We start from the raw sequence: 9,156 nt of genomic DNA, 5'->3' as shown, positions 1-9,156 counted from the left end.
ATGTATGGACAGTGTAAGTGTTTCACATGTATGGACAGTGTAAGTGTTTCACATGTATGGACAGTGTAAGTGTTTCCCATGTATGGACAGTGTAAGTGTTTCCCATGTATGGACAGTGTAAGTGTTTCAACATGTATGGACAGTGTAAGTGTTTCACATGTATGGACAGTGTAAGTGTTTCACATGTATGGACAGTGTAAGTGTTTCCCATGTATGGACAGTGTAAGTGTTTCACATGTATGGACAGTGTAAGTGTTTCCCATGTACGCTCAAGTGTTACCCATGTACGGACAAGTGTTTCACATGTATGGACAGTGTAAGTGTTTCCCGTGTACGCTCAAGTGTTTCCCATGTACGGACAAGTGTTTCACATGTATGGACAGTGTAAGTGTTTCACATGTATGGACAGTGTAAGTGTTTCACATGTATGGACAGTGTTAGTGTTTCCCATGTACGCTCAAGTGTTACCCATGTACGGACAAGTGTTTCACATGTATGGACAGTGTGAGTGTTTCCCATGTACGCTCAAGTGTTTCACATGTACGCTCAAGTGTTTCACATGTATGGACAGTGTAAGTGTTTCACATGTATGGACAGTGTAAGTGTTTCCCATGTACGCTCAAGTGTTACCCATGTACGGACAAGTGTTTCACATGTATGGACAGTTTAAGTGTTTCCCATGTATGGACAGTGTAAGTGTTTCACATGTATGGACAGTGTAAGTGTTTCCCATGTATGGACAGTGTAAGTGTTTCACATGTATGGACAGTGTAAGTGTTTCACATGCATGGACAGTTTAAGTGTTTCCCATGTATGGACAGTGTAAGTGTTTCACATGTATGGACAGTGTAAGTGTTTCCCATGTATGGACAGTGTAAGTGTTTCACATGTATGGACAGTGTAAGTGTTTCCCATGTATGGACAGTGTAAGTGTTTCACATGTATGGACAGTGTAAGTGTTTCCCATGTACGCTCAAGTGTTTCACATGTATGGACAGTGTGAGTGTTTCACATGTATGGACAGTGTACAGTGTAAAAAAAAAATATATGATTTTTTGAAAATCATATTTCCAATGTTACAAAAACTGCATTCTTCCATCTTAGAAACATTACCAAGCTACGAAACATGTTATCTGTTTCTGATGCAGAAAAGCTAGTTCATGCATTCATGACCTCTAGACTGGACTATTGTAATGCACTTCTAGGTGGTTGTCCTGCTTCTTCAATAAACAAGCTACAGGTCGTCCAAAATGCAGCAGCTAGAGTCCTTACCAGGTCAAGAAAATATGATCATATTACCCCAATTTTACAGTCTCTGCACTGGCTACCTATTAAGTTCTGTATCAGTTACAAATTATCATTACTTACCTATAAGGCCCTAAATGGTTTAGCTCCAGCGTACCTAACTAGGCTTCTACCACGTTACAACCCATCACGCACCCTAAGGTCACAAAACGCTGGACTTTTGGTCGTTCCTAGGATAGCAAAGTCCACTAAAGGAGATAGAGCTTTCTCACATTTGGCTCCCAAACTCTGGAATAGCCTTCCTGATAATGTTCGGGGTTCAGACACACTCTCTCTGTTTAAATCTAGATTAAAAACACATCTCTTTCTCCAAGCATTCGAATAATGTATCTTTTTAATTGTTAGTGTAGTTGCATCTGATCAAAGGTGCATTTTTATTCATTAGCTTGGGTTAAACTAATTTTACTTTGTTGGATCAGCAGCTATGCTAATGATGTCTGTATTTTGTTTCTATGTTTCGCGTAACTAGGATTTACACAAGCTCCAGTCTGGATCCAGAACACCTGAGAAAAGATGATGCTAACCCTGAATCAACAAACAGAACTAACAATTATTACTAAATGTGTGACTGAATCATATAATAACTTAATTAATAATATTGATAGTTCATCGTCTAGCTGACTACGTCTTGTATTATTATTATTATTATTATTTTTTTTTTAATCCTGTCAAATGTGCACAAACTACTAGCTACTACTAAATATTGTAGAAACATAATTTACTGTAAAGTTGCTTTGTAACGATTTGTTTTGTAAAAAGCGCTATACAAATAAACTTGAATTTAATTGAATAAGTGTTTCCCATGTACGCTCAAGTGTTTCACATGTATGGACAGTGTAAGTGTTTCACATGTATGGACAGTGTAAGTGTTTCCCATGTACGCTCAAGTGTTACCCATGTACGGACAGTTTAAGTGTAAGTGACAGTGTAAGTGTTTCACATGTATGTTCAAGTGTTTCACATGTATGGACAAGTGTTTCACATGTATGGACAGTGTAAGTGTTTCACATGTATGCTCAAGTGTTTCACATGTACGCTCAAGTGTTTCACATGTATGGACAGTGTAAGTGTTTCACATGTATGGACAGTGTAAGTGTTTCACATGTATGGATAGTGTAAGTGTTTCACATGTATGGACAGTGTAAGTGTTTCCCATGTACGCTCAAGTGTTACCCATGTACGGACAAGTGTTTCACATGTATGGACAGTGTTAGTGTTTCACATGTATGGACAGTGTTAGTGTTTCACATGTATGGACAGTGTAAGTGTTTCACATGTATGGACAGTGTAAGTGTTTCCCATGTACGCTCAAGTGTTACCCATGTACGGACAAGTGTTTCACATGTATGGACAGTTTAAGTGTAAGTGACAGTGTAAGTGTTTCACATGTATGTTCAAGTGTTTCACATGTATGGACAGTGTAAGTGTTTCACATGTATGGACAGTGTAAGTGTTTCACATGTATGGACAGTGTAAGTGTTTCACATGTATGCTCAAGTGTTTCACATGTATGGGCAGTGTAAGTGTTTCACATGTATGGACAGTGTAAGTGTTTCACATGTATGGACAGTGTAAGTGTTTCACATGTATGCTCAAGTGTTTCACATGTATGGGCAGTGTAAGGGGCCGTTCACATATCGTGTTTTTGCGTGCTCAAATTCGTTATTTCCGATGTAGGCGCGCGGTATGCACGCTCACAATGGAAGCGACGCGCACCCGGTGCGACGTGCCCGTTTTTTCCATGCGAGTCCGCACCGCATCGAGTTATAAACATTTCAACTTTTCAGAGAGCCGCAACGCAACGCGATTCATGTGACAAGAACTAACCAATCAGCTTCATCCTTTTCCTGTAACAACGTTGAAAGCTCAGCTAAGATGAAGGAACAGTTGATCACAGCTGTTTTTGAAATAAATTTAGGAGCAGAGCTACTGCAAGTGATTTTTAGAGCTGAAAATCCATTTATCCTTTCCTGATTTTTTCGCGTCTTCATGGAGAGAGCGCGTCATGGTTGCTTAGCAAAGGCAGATGCCTCAGGGGCACAACTGCCCGAGCGCTTTGAAAAGAAGGAGAAAATGGCGCGCCTAGCGTTTTCCACGTGTTTTTAGGCGCGATATGTAAACGGCCCCTCAGTGTTTCACATGTATGTCACTTTTTCTCTAAGTAGTCTAATGGCCAGGGACTCCACAGCTGTTATTAAAATTGTCTAAACTGAAACCAATTCTTTCGTACAAGGACTTGGAGATTGTTGTGCATGCCTTTGTTTCAACCCGGCTGGATTATTGTAATTCTCTTTATCTGGGCATAAGTGAATCACTGGTTACTCGTCTTCAGTGTGTCCAGAATGCTGCAGTGAGATTTTTAACAAATACCAGAAAAAGGGATCACATAACACCTTTATTGATATCCCTTCACTGGCTACCTGTTAGATACAGAATACAATATAAGGTGTTGATGTTTGTTTTTAAAGCACTACATGATCAAGCTCCTGAGTACATAAAAGACATGTTAATCCCTTATCAGTCTCAACGTCACCTTCGCTCTTCTCGGAATATGCTCCTAACCGTCCCACGGTCTCGCTTGAGGCGTAGTGGAGACCGCGCGTTTTCTGTGGCGGCTCCTGCACTTTGGAATGTGTTGCCTCTATCCTTAAAAACCTCATCAGGCATGGATATTTTTAAAAAGGGATTGAAGACTTATTTATTTAATCAAGCCTTTGGCGTTTGATTAGGTCTGAGAACTGTGAGTGATTTATGGTTTGATTTTCTTGTGTCTTGTTTTTAATGTAACTTATTGTTGGTATGTATTTTAGAGTTAGTGATCAGCCTACTTATGGACAGCACTTTGGTCCATTCTAATGGTTTTGAAAGTGCTTTATAAATAAAAGTTGAGTTGAGTTGAGTTGAGTTATTAAGCTGCAGGTTTAACACATTCCCAGCTCTTACTGCAATGAAATTTGTTGTTTTATTTATTAGTAAAGTATTCTTATGATACTCTGTTGAATTATCAAAGTTTAAGGGAGGTTTATCCTGAATAAAGGAGACAAAAGGCTGTGATTTTTTGAAAACAAAATGTATCAGTATTTGCACTTAGTATAACTTGATACAATATATATATAGGGTGATATCAGGTAAAATGGGCCATTTAAGGTTTGGGGGTCCTAGCCCCTCTGGAATTTAGAACCAATGACTACAAAATATTTCAAACTATTGTCATAACTGTGCTTGACAAGTAACAGGTGATTTAATTGGTTTATGGTTGCTATGGTGGGTGGGGTAATAATTCTTATCAAGACTGCACCAGAGAGCTGCATGGTAAGTAGCCTGGCATACCAAATGTAACTAAACTATTATAAGGATGATAAATCTATAAAAAAACAAACATGCACATAAAAAAAATATGCATAATATCTGCCTTGATGGCATCAATCAGAAATAATGTTGTAAGTTTGGTATAGGAACATATTTTTTGAAAAAGTGATGTTTTTCTTGGCGGCCCAATTTACCTTAACCCACTCAGGTAAAATGGGCCACATGGTTTCAGCTAAAATGGGCCATCATCTGTGTCACTCACAAACACATATACACATGTGTGTAAATTTATATATATATTTACATTTAGCTGACACTTTTATCCAAAGCGACTTACAATTACTATATATACTATATATATACTATATATATATATATATATATATATATATATATATATATGTCAGAGGTCGCACGCCTCTGGAGCAACTAGAGGTTAAGTGTCTTGCTCAGGGACACATTGGTGGATTTGAACCCAGGGCTCTCACACCAAAGGTGTACAAACATAAAATGTGATCCATGTTCTGCCTGGTTTCATGAGAGCTGTGGTGAAGAGAATGGTATCTGTGATGACGATGGTTTAATTTGCAAAGACTGTGTTTGAAAAAAACTTTCATCACACACACAAATCAGTTATCAGTTATCAATTTTGAATGTGAATTTTTGTAATTTGCACATTTTGTTCTAAATATATTGTTCACACACACACACACACACACACACACACACACACACACACACACACACACACACACACACACACACACACACAACTGACATCAGTTCACTGATCTATGTTGTTCCAAAATTGACTTTTTTAATTGCACATTTGAATATGTGGGTTTGCACCCAAAATGTATTTTTTTTTTAATGGCACATATGGATATGTTTTTTTAATGCAGTTTAAATGTTATGTGGCTGTATAAGCAGTTGTTTTGAAATTAAAATTGATGATAAATTACTATTTCCCTTTGCAGTTTGAACGGCCCATTTTACCTGAACAGCTGGCCCATTTTACCTTAAACTGCTCATGCAAAAAAAGTTGGCACAACTGATGTTTCAAGAACTGTAGGGCCTAAATAATTATATTTTATTACATAATTTCAACACAAAATTATCAAAAACAGTCATTATTAATCATAAATACACATGGAATAGGCATATATGGTATTGTATTATTGTCCCAAACGATTTACCAAAAAGTGGCCCAATTTAGCTGATATCACCCTATATATATATATATATATATATATATATATATATATATATATATATATATATATATATATATATATATATATATATATATATATATATATAAAAATTTCACTTAATGTATCTGCCAAAAAATAATATGCCTATCATTATTGTTCAGTTAAGCCATTTCAGACACACATTGTATCCACTCGCGACCCTTTTGCCTCCATTTCCATGCGTGACGAAATCATCGGTGGCGCGCACTGGCTCAGTTACCATGGAAGCTTTTTTTGTGAGGGCGGTTTTTCACATAGACATATAAATAACTAGACGCCTCATTGGCCGCTCGACCGCACGTCAACGTCGCAGCCATATTGGAGCGGGCAACTCTCATAACTCTCACATCAGGACAGAAGAAAACATATCTGACTCATCGACAGATTGGACACCTACAAACCGTCACACGATAGTAAAAACAGATCTCGGGGTGTTATCTTTCACAGGTAAGACTCAGCTGTTCTTTCTCGATGTTTTTGGTCATTTTTAACTTTATGTTGACAGCTTAATTAACCACCAGTGTCAGACGATTAATAATATCGCTAGCGTAGTTAGCAGTGAAGGCTGAGACTTCATAAGAACTCAGAGTTTAAATGAATTCTTATTACGTTTTAACTTATATTGCCATTTATATAATAAACTAAATGGTGTTATGAGCACAATATACAGAGTGAGCCCTTTGACTGTCTAGATTAATGATGGAGCTAAAGCTTCTCTCTTTAATTTCACTACCATTACTTATTTACAAAGATGAAGTGGTAACACTTTAGAATACTAGTCCTTTAGTTAATGTTAGTTAATGTATTAATTAACATGAACAAACAATGAACAATACATTTATTACTGTATTTATTCATCTTTGTTCATGTTAGTTAATGAAAATACAGTTTTTCATCGTTAGTTCATGCTAATTCAGAGTGCATTAACTAAAGTTAACAAGCACAGCTTTTGTTTTAAATAATGCATTAGTAAATGTTGAAATGAACATCAACTAAGATTAATAAATGCTGTAGAAGGATTGTTCTTGCTTAGATCATTTTAACTAAAGAAGTTAACTAATATTAACTAATGGACCGTTTTTCAAAAGTGTTACAGATTAAGTTTATCATCACTTGATTATAAGGATTTCATTGCTTTTCATAAAACTGTTAACTGATTCTATGTATTATTTTTTCTTCTCTTTTAGCCATTTGCAAACAGGACAAGGACAGCCTTAAGGAAAGCTGAGGAAAGCTGTTCTCGGAGACAAGACTATTCCTCCACAGACTAGTGTTGTGTTTGTACTAAACCCAGAGCAGCCCTGAATGAATCGACGGAATGACCAGCTCATATTCTAATACTATAGACTGCTTTTACAGGCTTTGCACAGGCTGTTTAATGCTGATAATGTACTGCGTGTGTCTTTACACAAAAACTACATGATGTTAATAGCCTAGAAATGAAAAACACAAGAACTCATAGAGAATCCAGCTGCAATATCATGATAAATTCATTGTGATGTTGTTATAATTATTATTAATTTTGATTAATATCAAGTTTTTGAGGGGAGCATCTCATATTCTGGTCTGTGATAAACAACTATACTTTGAGATTTTGTTGTGCAAGGTAAACCTTACACACTCACACCCAAACATTTATATGTGTTAACATACATGGAAAAATAAATCACTGTTTCAAAATGTGTGTTTTTTCTGCATGAGTGTGTGTAATGTGCATTATAGAACATATATATATATATATATATATATTAGGGGTGTAACGATACGCGTATTCGTATTGAACCGTTCGGTACGACGCTTTCGGTTCGGTACGCGGTACGCATTATGTATACCGAACGGTTCGTTGGAGTATTTAATTATATTTGAAAAAAAAAAAAAAGAGAGAGAGAGAAATATAATGATATGCGTTCAACAAGGTAGCCCAATAACCCAAACAACGTAACAGGCAACGCCCCTGACACTCCCGAAGAAGAAAAAAACACCATCTTATATGTTTATGTTAGGCTACTCAGCAGGCGCTCGCTCACTCAGTACACGCTGAAGGCTCGTTGCAAAATAGCCAATGCGTTTAACAGACTAGAAATGAGAAGATCCTCCAATAACCAACAGGTCTGGTGTTTGGGTGCACTTTGGATTCCCTTTAAGCTATAATGGTGATGGCAAGAGAGTGGTTTCCTTTCCAAAGCGCTCGGGCAGAAGCGCTCATGAGGCGTCTGTCTTTGCTAAGCAACAATGACGTGCTCTCTCCATGAGACGCGGAAATTTCAGCGAAGGATAAATGGATTTGCAGCTCTAAAAATCGCTTGCAGTAGCTCTGCTACTAAATTTATTTCAAAATTGCAATCCATATACAACTATGATCAGCTGATCCTTCATCTTGGCTGAGCTCTCAACGTTGTTACGGGAAAGGATGAAGCTGATTGGTTGGTTCTTGTCACATGACCCGCGGTGCGCTTGCGGCATTCTGAAAAGTTGAGATGTTTTTACATTTTGCTGTATCTAAAACGTATCGAACCGAACCGAACCGAACCGTGACATCAGTGTATCGTATCGAACCGAACCGTGAATTTTGTGAACCGTTACACCCCTAATATATATATATATATATATATATATATATATATATATATATATATATATATATATACATACATATATATACACATATATATATACATATATATATATGTGTGTGTGTGTGTGTACATGTATATATTATACATGTATATATTTTACTTAAGGAGCTCATTAATTAAACACAATCTGGAACTCATGTCCACAATTTTTTTATATTGTGTCTGAATTTGATTAATAATTATTACACAAATAGTATTTTAAAATTACATTTCAATTTTTTTTATTTTACTCTTTAATTTACTATTAATTTATTCTTCATTTTTGTCTATTCTGTATTATTCCACCGTTGATATTACATATTCTTCTTGCTATCAGTTATTGTTAACCTATTGTTGTTCAGTTATTTATTATGGTATTATTCATATTATACAAATAATTTTATACTATTATAAATCTATTATATCGAATATGTTATTGTAGCATTGTACTCGCTTTTCATATTATTCACTTTACTTTAAGTTGTACTACATGTACTTTTTAATATAACATATCACTTTTACTATATTTCTACTGTGCACTGTATCAGTTCATATTTTAATTTTCACTGGATCCATAGCCTCATCAGTTACATGTGTTATTATTTGTTGTGGAGTTCATCTGTAGGCTAGTGTGTCACTTTTTGATTTGTATTTACTTGTTTTATTAAATTTTC

Source organism: Carassius gibelio, chromosome A25, assembly GCF_023724105.1.
Source record: "Carassius gibelio isolate Cgi1373 ecotype wild population from Czech Republic chromosome A25, carGib1.2-hapl.c, whole genome shotgun sequence".
Lineage (NCBI taxonomy): Eukaryota > Metazoa > Chordata > Actinopteri > Cypriniformes > Cyprinidae > Carassius > Carassius gibelio.
Note: the sequence above shows the minus strand (reverse complement) of the source record.